The sequence below is a fragment of the Pelodiscus sinensis genome, chromosome 4 (assembly GCF_052426305.1).
Source record: "Pelodiscus sinensis isolate ZL-2025 chromosome 4, ASM5242630v1, whole genome shotgun sequence".
NCBI lineage: Eukaryota > Metazoa > Chordata > Testudines > Trionychidae > Pelodiscus > Pelodiscus sinensis.
The window spans coordinates 69,861,150-69,879,391 of record NC_143055.1 but is presented as its reverse complement, the minus strand read 5'-3'; positions in this window follow the sequence as shown (position 1 = coordinate 69,879,391).

Sequence of the window (18,242 nt, the reverse complement as noted above, 5' to 3'; positions counted from 1 at the left end):
AGACAAGTAAAAATTACCTGACTTTTGATAACTTTTTAAATCTCATGTTTTATGATCTTATAGGGCTTGGTTTTTTTGACTGCTTAAGGTTGGCAATACTGATGATCTTGAATCTCAAGGAATCTGTATGCTTAGGGACTGATTACGTTGCCTTGAGTACAGGGTGGGGACCAACTCCATCTTGGGGCGGAGGACTTGCAAGGAAACTCCCTGAGTTGATACCCCAGCAGATACCTCACCTTGTAGAGAATTTTTGGCTCACCGTTATTTAGATATCTTTTCAAAATGTGTTTAAACTATTGATTCACATAAATTGGAAAAACAAAAAAGCAGTCATGTATCACTTTAAAGACTAACAAGATAGTTTTATTAGATGATAAGCTTTCGTGGGGCAGACCCACTTCTCTGCCCCATGAAAGCTCATCACCTAATAAACTATCTTGTTAGTCTTTAAAGTGCTACATGATTGCTTTTTTTGTTTTACCAAGATCAGACTAACACGGTTACCTCTGTTACTATACTTTGGAAAAGTTTTCCTCGGGTGCACTTGAGCATGTTACTACTGATATGAAACTCAATGTATGTCACTAGTGTACATAACATTTACATAGTTTAAATGCCACATTTCATGCAGTGTTAGGCACTGTCCTCAGTCTTTTATTTTTTAATATTATTATTATTGACAGACATAAAGAGCCCTGATTCTCCTCTGCCTCCCATTTATTTGTTTTCTGAGAATGTGGTTAAGTATAAGATAAGTCTGGCTAAAGAAAAAGGTGCTAAGTGTTTGAGTGATGCTGTACTTCATGCGTCAGCTGCTGCACCAATCTTGCTGACAGTGTATCTTCTATGAGGGTGCAAATTATTCCTCCCCCCCCACCCGTGGATAACGCTCTTGATGTATTTTAAGCAGCACTTAGAAGCATTAGGCAGTGTTCTGTTATTTTTTGTTTGTCACTTTTCATGTGTCCTTTCCCTTTCCTCTCCAAAGTGCAGGAATATGGTCCAGTGACTCTAGTACATTACCGGTATTGTCAGGGCAGATGAAAGTCATTTAGCTAACAATGTGCACAAAAACAAGCAGAGAGAAAATAATCAGTGATAAGCACAAACACTTTTGTGTCAAGGCTTTGTGCATGTCATTTGTTGAAGTCTAATTGCTGCACTTCACACCCACAAAATGTTTCATCTAACCCCCATGCCAGAATCCCATTTGATGCCTCCTACAGCTATAATGAAAGGGAAAGAGTTACTAAGATAGTAGTTATTGGATTAATTATTTACATTAAATTTCATAATGCCATATATGTGTTATATAAGAGCAGAGTAAACTAGATTTGCAAGAGACATGGTGAAATGCATGTAGGGGGTCTCACAGCGAGAGCATGTCCATAGGAGGCAATTTTCAAAATGAGCTGTTAAAATTTTGTTAGTTTTGCATGCATAAATCCTACCTTTGCATTCTTGCTCTGGAATGTTGGGTAAGGTACTTTCCCATTAGATGTTGATTTTAATCTGAACACAGATTTTTCTGAATACATGTGGGAATTGTGGGAACAATTTTAGAACTGGAGTGGAAGCCATTTGAAAATGTTGCTTCTAATGGGTCAGCACAGTAAAGGCAGTGCATTCTACCAGATCAGTAGGCTCAAAACAAAGGGGAAAATACTTAAATTCAGATCCAATTCTATAATATTAGGTAAAAAATCCAAATATATTAAATTGACATCAAGGACAACTGTGGAATTCCCTATAACTGTCAGTACTATGATTTGTATTTTCATAATTCCTTGCAGTCCTCTTTTGGACCAGGACCCTTTTGTGCTAGGTATTGAATATACAAATATAATATACAAGGATCAACAGATTTGGAAATAGTGAGAAGGTGGACATGGTATGCAGGAAGAAAGATAATGAGATTAAATTAGTCATGTTATTTCTGGACTACTTTGGGTGGAGGATGGGTTTACTTAGAAAAGGAATCAGCAAATTGGGAAGGAAAGAGGGTGAGGGCAGGTTGGGGATAAGAGGATAAGAGGTGCGGGTGTGAAATGTAGCTCAGGTGAAGAGATTGTGAGGGAGAAAGAGGATGGAATAAGGAGAAATTTGGAGCAAATAGCCACTCGACTCTGCACAGCACAGAGAGAGAATATTTTTCATTTTTGACTGGAATGTCGAGAGGTTAAAAAGTGTGTTTTGTAGATTTCATTAAAGAAAATCTTTTGTTATATAGAAATGTAAATCTGGCTTGTTTTATATCTTATGCAGTGCTGGTAATTCAGCCTGAAATTGACTTAATTACAAAAAAGAAAACAAAAAAAGGTGCTGCTATGCCACTCAGCTAGTGCTTCATCTGTAATCTTTGTATTAGCAAATTAAACTGTGTTAGAAGAACCCTCTCTGATTACTTATTAGTGAGAGACTAGAAGCCAGAATATTGTAAAAAGGATATTGAAGCTAGGAGCTGCTAGGAAAGCAATTGCCCATTGTTAGTTAAAGGAATGATATTATCTACAACCACTGATTCTGCCTAATTATTCATAACATTAGTTTCCAAATAAAGAGGAAAAAATGAAAGGGGAAGAGAAGCATGTTCAAATTATTAAAGCAAAGACTGGCAGTTAATGGATTGTTCCTGTTTTCTGCTCTGCCATAGACAAGGGCTGCATCTAGACTGGCATGATTTTGCGGAAATACTTTTAACGGAAAAGTTTTTCTGTTAAAAGTATTTCCGCAAAAGCGCGTCTAGATTGGCACGGATGCTTTTGTGCAAAAAGTGCTTTTGCGCAAAAGCATCCATGGCCAGTCTAGATGCGATTTTGCGCAAGAGAGCCTCGATCGCCATTTTAGCCATTGGGGCTTTTTTGCGCAAAACAATTCTTCCCTGTCTACACTGGCCCTCTTGAGCAAGTATTCTAGGGCTTTTTCCCGAATGGGAACGTGAAAGTATTTGCACAGAAGCACTGATTTTGTACATTACAAAGTCAGTGCTCTTGCGCAAATTCAAGCGGCCAGTATAGACAGCTGGCAAGTTTTTGCGCAAAAGCGGTTGCTTTTGTGCAAAATCTTGCCAGGCTAGACCCACCCAAGATGTATAACCATAGATAGGTCATATACTATTCTTGTGTCACAGTTTCTGTCTCGGTAAACCAAGAGTAATGCTTATACATTAGCGAAGGCTAATTCATGAGTGTGAGGCTTAATTCATGAATGTTTCTGAAACACATTCTGATCTTAAGCTGGAAGAGAAGAGTCTCATTTGTCACTTATTAGTCTATAATTTATGGTTAAATAAAGTAGTTATGGATTCAGTTAAATAATATAAACAGTACAAGATTCAGTAGGAAATCTTGGAACATCTCCCCTTTCCGCCACATTCACAAACAATAGGAGGAAAACTCAATTATGGCCTATTTCCATTCAGAAAGCATTCTGTTATGTTTGAGCTCTGTGAACAGTGTGTAGTATTGAATACTATGTGCTGCAATGCTGTAGGACTTAGGGTCAAAATGAAGATGGCATGTCAACTACAATTACCATAAGCTATTCCATGTTTTTGACAGTTTGTATTACATTTAACCATTCCTCAAGACTCCTTTTGTCTGTGTAAATGTATACACAATAGTTCACTACTGAACGTTGACTCATGCTTTCAAGGTCTAGTACAAGTCTTGTGTTTCCTACCTATGCTTTTAGCAAAATCCTATCCCCATCATTTTTTGGAAGTAACGGTTGAATAAAGATATTTTAGAAACTGGAAACATTCATACTGGTGAAATGTCACTAGTAACTTATTTGTTTCCAAAGGTGATCCACAGTCCTAAAGTAATTTGATTTAACAAATCAAATTAGGAATACTTTTCTTAGCAGTTGCTCTTTGTGACCTACTTCAAGCAGGACTGCTGGGATAAGAAGTGCTCACTAGTGATGAAGGTATGGTGCTGTCATTAAGGTTGTCCGTAGTACAGGCAGTCCCCGGGTTACATGGATCCGACTTACATTGGATCCCTACTTACAAACAGAGTGAGGCAACCCCACACTAGCTGCTTCCCCCCAACAGACCAGGGAGATGCGAAGCTAGCGCCCCCTGCCAGCAGACCAGGGAGACACGGAGTGGCTTTTCTCAGCAGACACCTCAGCTTGAGAATAAAGGACTGAGGGAAGTGAGGTATGGGAGAATAAAACTGAGCTCTGGAGAAATGTTTGGCTAGAGTTTCCCCTACAATATGTACCAGTTCCGACTTACATACAAATTCAACTTAAGAACAAACCTACAGTCCCTATCTTGTACGTAACCTGGGGACTGCCTGTATGTGGATGTGACCCTTTGATATGCCCACCTCCTCTGAAGACCTTTCTCCATTTTGCCAATATACTATAGAGCAATATAATAGCACTTCCCTCTTCAGTGTCTGCAGATGCCTCAATCACAGAGAACAGAGCATAGAGTGAAGCTGCCTATAGGACACAATATATGAAATATGATGGTTGGAAGCTATATAAAACCAGAGGGAATGCAATACACTTTCAAATCAAAGATGGAGGGTCACACAACACATATGGCAAATAAAATGCACACAGGTGATGTGCTGTTTATTAACAGTGTGACTAAAAAAATAGCCAGATATGCCAAGTTAGGTGCTCATAACTATGTGCACATGTTTGCATGTGCCTGATTTATATACACAAAACTGATATTTTGCTTGCACACAGCCACTCAGGTGCCTACATGCCTTACTACTGGAAAGACAAAGTGGGTGAGGTAATACAGCAGAGTTTCGATTATCCGACCTAAACAGGACCAAAGGATGGTCGGATAATATGGAAAATACCTTGCAGGGTCCAAAGTATTTTCTCTGTCAGCTGCTGCTCTGGAGACGCTCAGCTGCTTCATGGGGAGCTGCGCTGCTGCCGCCCTCCTTGATCTGCTCCGTCCAGTCACGCTGCCCCTGACCTCTCCTATCTCCCCCGGCCAGTCACGCTGCCCCTGACCTCCCCTATCTCCCCCGGCCTGTCGTGCTGCCCCTGACCTCCCCTATCTCCCCCTGCCAGTCACGCTGCCCCTGACCTCCCTTATCTCCCCCGGCCAGTCACGCTGCCCCTGACCTCCCTTATCTCCCCCGGCCAGTCACGCTGCCTCTGACCTCCCTTATCTCCCCCGGCCAGTCACGCTGCCCCTCACCTCCCTTATCTCCCCCGGCCAGTCACACTGCCTCTGACCTCCCCTATCTCCCCCGGCCAGTCACGCTGCCCCTGACCTCCCCTATCTCCCCTGGCCAGTCACGCTGCCCCTCACCTCCCTTATCTCCCCCAGCCAGTCACGCTGCCCCTGACCTCCCCTATCTCCCCCGGCCAGTCACACTGCCCCTCACCTCCCTTATCTCTCCCGGCCAGTCACGCTGCCTCTGACCTCCCTTATCTCCCCCGGCCAGTCACGCTGCCCCTCACCTCCCTTATCTCCCCCAGCCAGTCACGCTGCCTCTGACCTCCCCTATCTCCCCCGGCCAGTCACGCTGCCCCTGACCTCCCCTATCTCCCCTGGCCAGTCACGCTGCCCCTCACCTCCCTTATCTCCCCCAGCCAGTCACGCTGCCCCTGACCTCCCCTATCTCCCCCGGCCAGTCACGCTGCCTCTGACCTCCCCTATCTCCCCCGGCCAGTCACGCTGCCCCTCACCTCCCTTATCTCCCCCAGCCAGTCACGCTGCCTCTGACCTCCCCTATCTCCCCCGGCCAGTCACGCTGCCCCTGACCTCCCCTATCTCCCCCAGCCAGTCACGCTGCCCCTGACCTCCCCTATCTCCCCTGGCCAGTCACGCTGCCCCTGACCTCCCTTATCTCCCCCGGCCAGTCATGCTGCCTCTGACCTCCCTTATCTCCCCCAGCCAGTCACGCTGCCTCTGACCTCCCCTATCTCCCCCGTCCAGTCACGCTGCCCCTGACCTCCCTTATCTCCCCCGGCCAGTCATGCTGCCCCTGACCTCCCCTATCTCCCCCGGCCAGTCACGCTGCCCCTGACCTCCCCTATCTCCCCTGGCCAGTCACGCTGCCCCTGACCTCCCTTATCTCCCCCGGCCAGTCATGCTGCCTCTGACCTCCCTTATCTCCCCCAGCCAGTCACGCTGCCTCTGACCTCCCCTATCTCCCCCGTCCAGTCACGCTGCCCCTGACCTCCCCTATCTCCCCCGGCCAGTCACGCTGCCCCTGACCTCCCTTATCTCCCCTGGCCAGTCACGCTGCCTCTGACCTCCCTTATCTCCCCTGGCCAGTCGCGCTGCCCCCGACCTCCCCTATCTCCCGCAGCCAGCCACGCTACCCCCGAACTCCCTACCCTGGCCTGGGGAGATAGGGGAGGTCGGGGGCAGCGCGATTTGGCGGGGGAGATCAAGGAGGTCGGGGGCAGTGCGACTGGCTGGGAGAGATAAGGGAGGTTGGGGGCAGCATGACTGGCTGGGAGAGGTAGGAAAGGTGGGAGCAGCTTGACTGGACGGGAGGGATAGGGGAGGTTGGGGGCAGCATGGCTGGCTGGAGGGGATGGGGAAGATCAGGGCGCCCTGCGACCTTCAGGGGGCAGGGTGGATGCTCTCCAGCATCCTGCTGCATGGCCCTGCTGCCTTCTCCTCTTCTTTCACTTCCTTTGTCTCTGCACTGTCCGGTGCCTTCCCTTCCGTGTTCCGCTCTGCCGGCTCCGCTGCCTGCACAATTACCTTGGACGGCCACAGGCAGGTCAGATAACACGGAATGTCGGATAACGGAAGGTTGGATAATCCGGACTCTACTGTATTTTTATTGGGTCAGCTGTTGTGGATGAGAAAAACATGCTTTTTGAGCTTATACAGAGCTCTGCTTCAGGCCTAGGAAACTTAGGCCAGGTCTATACTATGAACTTGATGACATGATATCTATGCCTTTGAAAGGTGGTAGCTATATCAGCAGGAGAAGCTCCCCTGTCAACATAGTGCTGTCTACATAGGGTAACAGCGGTGGTTAAAATCAGTATACCTGTTGTTCAGGGATGTGGATTTTTTCCACGCTCCCAAGTGATGTAGTTATACTGAAGTAAGGGTATATCTACACTAGCCCCCTAGTTTGAACTAGGGAGGCTAATGACGGTGACCAAAATTGCTAATGAAGCGCGGGATTTAAATATCCCACGCTTGATTAGCATATTCCCGGCTGGTCGCCATTTTGGAAACTGACTAGCCCGAAGTAACTGCCCGCGTCTACACGCGGCAGAGAAGCGGGATTCCGAGATAAACCCCTTAGTTTGAATAAACTGTTACTCCACGTGGAATGAGGTTTAACAGTTAATTCGAACTAAGGGGTTTATCTCAGAATCCCACTTTTCTGTTGCGGGCAGTTACTTCGGGCTATTCAGTTTCCAAAATGGTGACCGGCTGGGAATATGCTAATCAAGCGCGGGATACTTAAATTCTGCGCTTCATTAGCAATTTCAGTCGCCCTCATTAGCCTCCCTAGTTCGAACTAGGGGGCTAGTGTAGACGTACCCTAAGAGTGCAATCTAGACATGGCCTTACTCAAAGTGTCACAACTAAACACAAGGAGGAACTGATTGTTTAGTATAAATAGTTAATGTACCTTTCAATGGACCATTCAAGATGAAGTTGCCTGTGAAAATCCGTGTAGTCATAGAGAGGAAAGGAAGACGGGGAAGAAACTGGGGAAGGATTGTCAGTGGAACATACCTCCACCCACACTACACCTGAAAACGAGCTTGAAAGTTTGTTTCTCTCACAGAAGTTGGTCCAATAAAAGGTATTACTTCGCATCCTGGGACTGATATTGCTTTCTATTGGAAAGGCATTCATCCTTAGGGCAGATGTTTACACCTTGTGCGGTGTTGAGGTGAAGTACTGAGACTTTTTGTAAGTAAAAAATTGAATTTTCATGAACAAATTTGCATGCATAATTGCACAGGCTACACTTTGGAAAAATTGGCCTAATTTGTGCAGCAAATTGACAATGACAGCAAAATTCAGTCAACACAAGGCTATCGAGTAAGGAGAAGCAAGGCAAGAATGTCTAGTTAAATCTCTGATTGTCAGAATGAACACAAGAATATTATGGCCTAAGTAGATGTTTGAGTTTGACGCTTGATAATACCTAGGAGGAGGCAGACTCAGCCTATATAGGATGAAAAAGAAAGAAATAATTCAATAATAATCTCCCACTAGTACTTTCACAAAAACAAATGTATTTACTATAGCTTAGAACAAAGCTTAACTATATCCAATTCTTGAGGGAAGCACACTCTAAATGACCTCTGCTAACCTCCTGATCAAATAAAATAAGTTCATAGGATCATAATCAAGGAATCAAAATCAATTCTGCTCTAACTTGTGTATACACTCAGCTTGAAATTAGGGGAAAATGATACAAAAATTTTACCACCAAAGTTTTGCACACATCTCTGGAATGAAACATTGTTTACATGAAATTTCAAATGTTTGTGAAATTTAATAAATGGGCTACAATTCTATGAACACTCTGGGAACTCAGCAGCAGTTTGGTTTTGCTACAAGAGCATTTTTGCTGCTACTAAAATATTTTCTGGTAGCTCCCTGAAGACTGGTGTTTGGACATTCTTCTTTCATTTCACATGTGCTACTTTTGTTTCATGGGCACAGTGTTTCCACAACAACTATTTCCAGGGCAATATATTCAAAGGGAATTTTATCACAGTGGTACATATCCTGAAATATTATTGTCTTCAATGCTAGCATAGGAAATAGAACAAACATTTGACTTTTCAGTCAGAGCTGGGAGTAGTGTACTGAATGAAAACATCTGAATCACTCTGCTGTAGGACAATGTGATAATTTTTCCTGTCATTTACCGGTATGTATAGCTTGATTTTTATTCTCAGGGACATCCCAGTTTTGAATGAAAAGATTTGATTTTTAGGATCTAGTATTTCAGTGAGATGGATTGAAAACAAATGAAATTTAAAGCTAATGTAAGAAACTACTTGGGGAAGACAAAGGATCAAGTTGGAAATATTAAAATAGCTGCAATTATTTCTATGCTAACCATTTTTTTGCAAACATTATCTTTCTGCCTTGCCTCCGCAGTTAGTGGGGCAAAGACAAGTTTGTTAGAGACTATTGAAAGTTATCCTTTTTAGACTAAAAGATGACAAATGATTATTGTACTTCTCCTGTGGATATTTTGTGCAGACTCAAGCTCAAGCAAGTGTTAGCATATGTATCTCTGTTCAGGAAAGGCCTCATGCACATATTTAATGTCAAGCACAAGCTTAAATACATTGAGTTCATTAAGCGGGTATCATTCATTCAGTAGGACACATGGTTAAAATTAAGCATATGCTTAATAAGAATTAGCACATGCTTCCTGAATAGGGATGAATTCCTGAAATAGCACTCTGTGTTTTATTCTGTGTTTTGTCTCTTTTTGAACTAAGTTGACTATTACTTATAAGCAATAATACAATACATATTTGTTCAATTTTTTTAAATGTGGGGATGTGACAGGGCAGAGCTGCCCCGCACCCTGGACCCACCGATCACCGCCTGGCTGGCAGTGCTGAGTGAATACCTGCATTGTGGAGGTTGCTCCTCTGCCGCTGCACAGGTGTGCTGCATGATGCAACCCGGAGGCTGGCGCAGCTCGGGGGCGGGGCAATGCGTGTTCAGGGTGGGCCCTGGATGCATGGGCATAAGCACGCTGGAAGTGGGGGGAGCCCCAGAGGGAGAAGGCCGTTGGGGCGATTTAAACCTGGCACTGGCCAGGAGCAAGGGGAGAGACAAAGTCTCTCCCTGAAGAGGGAGCCGCAACCACGTCCCAGTGAGAAGAGGTGAGCGAGGGGGCCGCCTCATGAAATGGGACCCGTGAGATGGGACGCTAACTGCAGGGAAAGGAAGTAGCCCAGGGAGGGCGAAGGGAGCCCGTGGGCTGGCGCATTACGGCCGAACGCCCTGCCAGCCGGACCATACCATAGAGGAGTCTGTGTCCTTAGGACCCTGGGCTGGGATCTGTGAGAGGGGGCGGGCCTGGACCCTCCTTTCCCCTGCAGGGCAGACCGTCAGCTACATTGCCCTACGATAGCAACCCTGTCACAGGACGGGTCTCGTGGGGGAAGAAAAGTGGACAGAAAGACCAAACAAGGACTATGGGTGTGGTGGAGGGCATGGGGGTGCAGAGTGGAGCATGATGCCCAGGGCGCCCCGCAAGCTAGAGTGTTACAGGTGACAAAACCTATTTATAATAAGTCTCTCACTTTTGTATAGAGGCTTTTATCCTGAAGGATCAATATCAGGTCTTAATTCTGCTACATAATATGCACTCTCAGTTCCCATTAGCTTAAGAAGGAGTTGAGGGAGCTCAATACATTATAGAAAGTGTTCAGTTCTATAGGACTGAGTCGCTGAGTTGCAGGAATCACTACTTCTGTTATGTTACCAAGTATAAAGAGCAAACCATGGTCTTTCAGTCTTAAAAGCATTATAAACCACTTATTCAAGCTTATAAACACATTTCAGCTAAGAAGCTAAATGGAAGGAGAAAAATCAATAAATTATTAACCTATCAAAAAATTTTCAGTGTTATAGCTAGAGTAGGTTTACCTGAAAATTTTCTGCAGATTTGAGTGTGACCATTGGTTCCCTTGGATACTAATAACAGTCCCGCTCGAAAGCTTAGAGAACCTGACTATCTACTGTTTGAATTTGCAGGAGTATTCTCATAGTAAAAGACTAAGCCAACATCCTCAGAAGTCACTGGAAGATTTCCAATTGTTTTCATTGTCCTTAATATACTGAGGCTGTACTAAATTTTTGGACAAGACCAAATTGTTACCCATACAATTTATGTGTTCTCCTCCTTCCTCAGAGTCCAACCAGCTTATTTCTTGACCCTTTTATCTATGCTCTAGTCCAGTGTTTCTTAAACTTTTTAAGACCGAGGAACATCAACACAATACTTTTTTTTATGAGGAACAAAAAATTTGTTGAGCAAAAAAGAAAAAAAAAAGGTCGCCTTTAAGGGCAGCCATTTTAAATTCTGTTGTTCTCCACAGCACACGTCTGACTGCTGTGGAAAACACAGTTTAAGAAACACCGCTATAGCCAATTATTTTACTCAAAGTATAGCTATGCAAAAACACTAACTAATCATTTTCACTGTACAAAGATTTGCATGCCTAAGACTACCTACTCATTAGGTTTTGTGGTTTTCAAAATTCATAAAATCTTTCCAAAGTCTGTTCATCTTTATGCTTTGTTAATGGAATACATTTGCAACAGCAAAGCCTTATACTTTTTATTATCAGAAAGAAACTGCAAAAATTCAAGGCCACATTGTTCATTCTCTTCCCATTCTCATGACTTTGTGAATGTATATTTATCCCTGTTAGCAATGCTGCAGATGTAGCTGATACTTTTTTGTCTGCTTGCTTACATCAAGGCCAAATTCTCTTGTCTCTGTAGGTTTTGTTTTCAATGTATGGGGGCTGAACATAGAAGATGGCTGCAGATCAAGTCCAGGCCTCTTGTTACAATATATCAGGCGTTCTTTAGTCTGAGGGTCGTTACATTTTTGTATTATTAAGGATGACTTTTAGATCTAAAACAGAGCTACAATAAATCCTCTTTCTCTTCAGATAGACCCATGAACATTATCCCTTTTTGTTTCTCTCTCTGCCACAAATGACATGATCTACCAGTTAATTTCCCTTAGGCTATAGAAGGAGATAGGTTTCTTAATTCTGATTAATCACTTTGGTGTTTTATGATTTATGGATGTTTATAATGCTGGTGTAAAAACAAATGTTTGCTACCAAGTGCACTTTCCTCTTCTCCAGCTCATTGCTGAGCCTTGTCATCCAGGAATCAAACCAAATAGACAGCACCAATACTTCTTTAATTGCAAACGTCAACCCCATTAATTGATAGATATTTCCAATCTGCCTTAGAAAAACAGCTGGCCATAGTGTGTTAGAGTACCTTAAATTCTACAACCTCCAAAGATAAAAAGTGTTAACCTAACAGATTTAAACATGTTCTTCACACAACCTTTGTATCCAGCAATGGGCCACACAGTTTCATTATTTGGTTTAAATCTTCTAAAGTGAGATCTGTGCTACTACTAATATCAGTATAATTTTTGTCACTGAGGGAGAGGGATGAATAAATCACCCTGAGAGACATAAGTTACAGTAACATAAGCACTTGGTTTGGACAGTATGCTAGTGGGAGAGCTTCTCCTGTGGATTATGGCTACTGCTGCTTGTGGGGGCTAGCGTAGTTAATCCGATGGGTTTAGAGTGACTACATTAGAGAATTTACTAAGGCACAATGGCATTTGGCCTAAGAAAGTGTTTTGGCAAGGGATGTTTAGGGTTCTGAAGAAAAGTGAGACTAATCTTTCAAATAGCATGTTCTCTTGGTTAATCAGCTAGCCTGTAGTCTTGAAAGCTGAGAACCCTCAATTTCCCATGAAGTTACTGAGACGTGAAGGTGCTTAGCACATCATATCCCAATTTTTAGTCGTTGAGATATTCAGGTGAGCTGCTAATTCAGATTTAGTTTATGAGACTGTGAAGCAATGACATGAAAATGTAAAAGGAATGAGCACATATGTTGTATGAGACAATATTTTGAACACTGCACTCAAATATTTTGCACATACTGTAGTATGTTTCTATGACATATCATTTATGGAGCAAATTCCTCTGAAAATGACAAGAATTGTATCTAATCTATTATCTCACCAGATTGCCATCTGGGCTGAATGAATAACTACAGCTGATAATGAAAAAAATGTGACAAAAAAAGACAATATATTTATTTTGTGTGGCAAAATCAAATGCAAAGTGTTCATTACAAGTGAAGAACCAATGTGTTGAGGTATGTAGCCAAAAATGGCTGCCAAAAATTAAAGCTATAGTACTAAATGAAAAGATGATAGATAAACACATGGTACTCCCATGGGCACACTGTGCATATAGCTTTGTTAAACAAGGGCAAATAGATAAAAACGTCTCTGGGTATGGCTCAGATAGGTAACTTTTAATTATTATCTTCATCATTATGACCACAGTGACTACAATTTTAATCTGATACAAATTAATTTTTATTTTGGTGTGCATGTTCTAACTGTGGACTGCGTTCCTTTAAAAGGGCACTGTTAAGGCAAATAAGTGCAAAAGGTAACTCCCTTCTTACATATAACATCTTCACTTTAAGATATTTTCAAACTCACCATCAGAGATATACTGCAAGGTGCATGCTCACCATCAGCTTAGCATATGATGGCATTTCCTTCAGCTTCCTATAGCCTGTTCTTGTACTTATAGGGATGATTCTGCAACAACTTGATCAATCCTGAGGACAAAGAGGTTGGCATAGTAGATTGTGCAGTGTGATTATTTGGCCATTACATTTCTGGAACACTCAGAGCCCAGATGGAGACTAGGAATTCATGCAGGCTTAATTACAAATCTAGCAGAATCCAGAGGGTTGATAATACTTTGAAAAAATAGGCAGATATCCTCAAACTATTTTGGTTAACTTAATACAGACCTTATTTTGCACCAATATCACCTCATTTTTTCTCAATGTTAGCCAGGGCTACGTCTACACTGGTGCGTTCTCATGCAAAAACTCTTTTGCAGAAGAATTCTTCTGCAAAGACTCTTCCAGAAGAGAGCGTCTACACTGGCATGTGCCTTTACGCAAGAGATGTGCTTTTGTGCAAGAGCATCCATGCCAATGTAGACGCTCTCTTGTGCAAGAAAACTCTGATGGCCATTTTAACCATAGGGCTTTCTTGCGCAAGAAATTCATATTGCCTGTCTACATTGGCTTCTTGTGCAAGAACAGTTGTGTAAAAGGGCTTATTCCTGAGCGGGAGCGTCAGAGTTCTGCCGCAAGAAGCCCTGATTTCATACATTAGAGTGTCAGTTTACTTGCGCAAGAACACGAGGCCAGTGTAGACAGACAGCAAGTTTTTGCTCAAGAGCAGCCGCTTTTGCGCAAGATCACGCCAGTGTAGACACAACCCAGGTGTTTTTCATGCTAGCTGATCTCATGCAGGAATCTGGTGAGTATAGTTACATTTGCTGAAACGAAGATATAAACTGCTGTCAGGGTATTCTCTCACACCCTTGCCAAAAATGAGGAGGGTGGGAAGAATGGAACCCCAAGGAATACTGCATTTGAGGGTTTATGGGAAGAGTGGCTAGTAGTCAACACATTGTGGTTTCTGTCTGAGAGTAATAAATGGAGTTATTGTTCAGTACCATGAATTTGTGCTAAGGATCTGTCAACATTTTCATTGTAAATGCTATGACTAAATTATATTATAAAACACTAGAATATAAAGCAATTTGTTGTATGTTGAAATGTATTTGAAACCAGTTAATTGACTGAAACACTATTTTTCACACAATATACTTTAAGTGAACTTTTTAAAAATGGTCCAGAACTGAAATGATTTGTACCTTTTGAATATTTTTCTACTTCAAAGTTTATAAACCCCCAAACAAATAACACATAGTAAAGCTGTCTATTATAATACATTGTAATAGAAACATTTTAGAAAGTCCTTATAGCAATAGGATTTTAAAAAGCTTTGCTACTGATCTACACAAAACATATAAACTGATATGATTTCTTTAGCAATTGTCTTAGGGTCTCTCTACGCTATGGGATAAGGTCTAATTAAGATACACAACTTCAGCTATGTTAATTGCATGACCTTAACTTGACGTTTGGTGCTGTCCATGCTGCAGGAAATCGAAGGGCGAACACTCTCCCATTGACGTCACTTACTCCTTGTGGAAGCAGGACTACCAGCATTGACTGGAGTGCCCCTCTCAGTTCAAATTAGTGTATCTTCATTAGATACACTAATTCAAATCCTAGAAGACTGATAGCAGCAGCTCTGATCTTCTCTGTAGTGTAGACATATCTTTAGAGAAACACTGAAGAATATTAGGTCTAAAATTGACTGGCCTACCTTAAGAATCAGTCTAGTATCAATTTATTGTCCAATTTGGGCCCTGTGTCATAGTTTGGAAACATTGCTTTGCTTTGTAAGCATCACCAGAAGTAAAACATAGTTAAATAAGCTCTGCCTCACAGTTTAATAAGCCCCATTTGCACCAGTAAGGGGCATAGAAACACCTTCATAGTGCTTAAATGCTGGTCACAATTCAACTATATGCGTGGAATAATCACATCTACTTATACTGGGGAATATAAACTGGAGTATTCTTAAGATTTATTCTTGAGAAAGAGGGGCTCAGGGTCCTATTCCTCTGTGTCAAGGAAGCTGATGGACTACAGTACTATGCTGATGGATACCTTAGAACGTATCATCAGATAAAGGAAGAAGAAATCACACATGGTTTTCCTGCCTTGAATTTAACAGGAATCAGGAAATGTGGAAGAACAATTCAAAACACAAGTGGATTTTCTTAGCATTTCCACCTAAATTATGCTTTTACAATTAAGAAAAAGTGGGAAAGGCAGTTTTCTAACTCTGATATGGGAGGATGAAAAGTATATTTCTGTCTAATAAGCTGTTGTAACTGATAAAACAATGAGGAGTCCTGTTGCATGTTAGGATATGTCGACACTGCAGAGTTTTTTAGGAAAAACATCCAGAGTTCTTTCAGAAAAAGGCGTTTGTGGACGGGGAAGAGGGAGTTCTTTTGAAAGAAGAGGAAAGAGGAAAAAATGCAGGTGCCCTGGTGATCATTCTGTCCATAGTAATCACAGCTTAAATGTGAGATAATGTCCATTCAATGTGGATGCTATCTTTCGAAAAAGCAGATTCCTTTTTTGATGCTCTTTTGCTGTGTAGACGCTCTCTTTCGGAAGAAGTTTTTTTGGAAGATCTCTTCCAGAAAAGCCTTTTCCGAAAGAAGCCTGCAGTCTAGACATAGCCTCAGGGACAGATTAATTAGGTCATAAGGTTTCATGGGTAAAACCTACTTCATCAGTTGAAGTGGAAATTACAGAATCCAGGTATATGTGACATCAAAAGAAGTTATCTGTCAATTGTGGGACCAGTGATTTCAATAAGATTAGTTATAGAGTCAGGTTCCATTTGAAGCAAGTAAGTGGGTTGGAATATGGCCAAACATGGAAAAATATGTACAGTTAAACTATGATTGGCCCACAGAGTGTGAGGGGAAGGGAGCATAGGAGTTGTTTCCCCAAATTTGTAGCCACACAGCAGGCAGCTATTATTCGTTTGACTATGTTGAGGAGTGTGGGGGTTGGAGGCTAATGTTGATGGAAGTATCCAAGGGGGACTCTCTACATTGCATTAGGAGAATAAGATCATGGACCAGATCCCTGATGGCCTTTTAGTGCTAAAAGGAGAGAGGTGATGTGGGGAGAGGGGTGATATTAATCCTTTTTAAGGGTATAAAATACTTGTCTTCAGTGTGTCCTTCGAAGAACAGGGTATGATTCCCTTTTTATACCTGTTTTACAGCACTGACTACACTAGCATAAGAGAGGAAAGAATGAGGTTGACTCTTCTGTACATAAGTACGAGCACTGGCACTGCCCTGACATGTACTTCAGACACCACAGTGGTGGGAATAATATCAACATGCAAAGAAACAAACAGTGTATCTCTTGCCCATGTTCCTAGTGAGCTGGGTTTCTTAAAGGCATACTTTGCTCCTAAGACGGCCCCTCAGTGTGGCCAGGGATGGAGTGGTGGGTAAGAGGGCAACTACCCGGGGGCCTGGTGATTCAAAAGGACCTAGAGCTCCCAGCTGCAGACGCTACTGCAACAGCAGTGTTGTCTGGAGCCCCAGGGCCTCTAAATCGCCACTGGACCCCTGGGTGTTGCTCTCTGGACAGTGCTGAAAGGCTGGCGGGAAAGGTGGGTAGACTAGCCCCTTCTGCCTGAGGCCCTGCCCCTTCTGGGAACATGGAGCTGGGTCCCCTTTGCAAAGGGCCCTACCAATTCTGTCAGCCCCCTCCCATTCCTCAGTTTGCATGTCTTGCTTTTTTGGGTTGGTTTTTCTGTTCAGTATTTATTATTAGTATAATCTAGATCAATCCTTTGTATGTTTTTCTAAATCAAAGATCCAGCATTTTAAAAAAGGTTTTGCTTTCATCTAGTAATCAATATTCTCTTCTTATACTGATTTCACTTTCTTGTCCTCGTCTACTTTCTTTTTAGCTAGCTTTAGCTGCTTTCTTGGCGAAACCTGTTGTGTGAAAGAAAACTGTGCTGGCTAAGGAGTATCAATTTTGTATAAGCTACATGGAAGAAGTGAATTTCGCCTGAAATGGAGTGTTAGCTATCTACATGGCTACAGGAGGCTATGAGTAAGTAAAGGAAGAAATGCTGTAAAAATAATAATTGGACAATCATTCAAAAACTACTGAGCGCTGAGATAAAAATTACCTAACTATTATAGTAGCAGCAGCAGCAGCAAATTGCCTGTATTCTGGAGTGCTGAACAACTGTCATTCACTCATAGAAACTCTCTGATGGGTTCCCCAGGGTGTATCCTGGAACAGTGGTACCATTGAGCCCTCTGAGCCTCCAACCTGGGCTTCCTCTCTCACTGTGCTGCTGTTGCAAAGCAACGACTACTGCCTGGTAATGTACTTACATAGATATCCATAGCCAGGGACACACCCTTCTGCCAAGCACTCATGAATCAATAATAGAGAGGCTCCAGTCAATTTCCCTCAGCTCCCTAGCCTAAGGCTTCAGGGCTCTACTGTCTTGTTCTGGTCAAAAGCCTGACCAGTGTAAATTTATTACCTAGCCCATCACTTCTACAAAGGCAAGTGTACGTGCACCAGCATTTGCAACCTGAGCAGATTTCCCAAGCACTTCAGCTGAAATGCAGTGTTTAGGTAAAACATAAAACAGGTTTAACTATAGACAGATAGATTTTAAGTGAGTATAAGTAGCAAGTATGCAGATCAAAGTTGATTACCTAAAAAATAAAAGTAAAATCACAATCTGAGCTCTGTGAGCTAGACAGGATTTGTATCAAGCAGTGTTTCACTCTGACAGATAATACAAGCAGGTTACAGATCTTCTGTACAAAGACTGGGACTGGGACTCTCCATCAACCTAGGACCAACTTTATCATCCAGCTGTGTTTCTAGACATTGAGTTGTGCAGGGAGAGAGGTCAAGTGATAATATCACTTCCCCTCTTACAGTTTATTCCAACTTGCTGACAAATCCTTTGCTAGGATGGCAGTCGAGGAGTCTC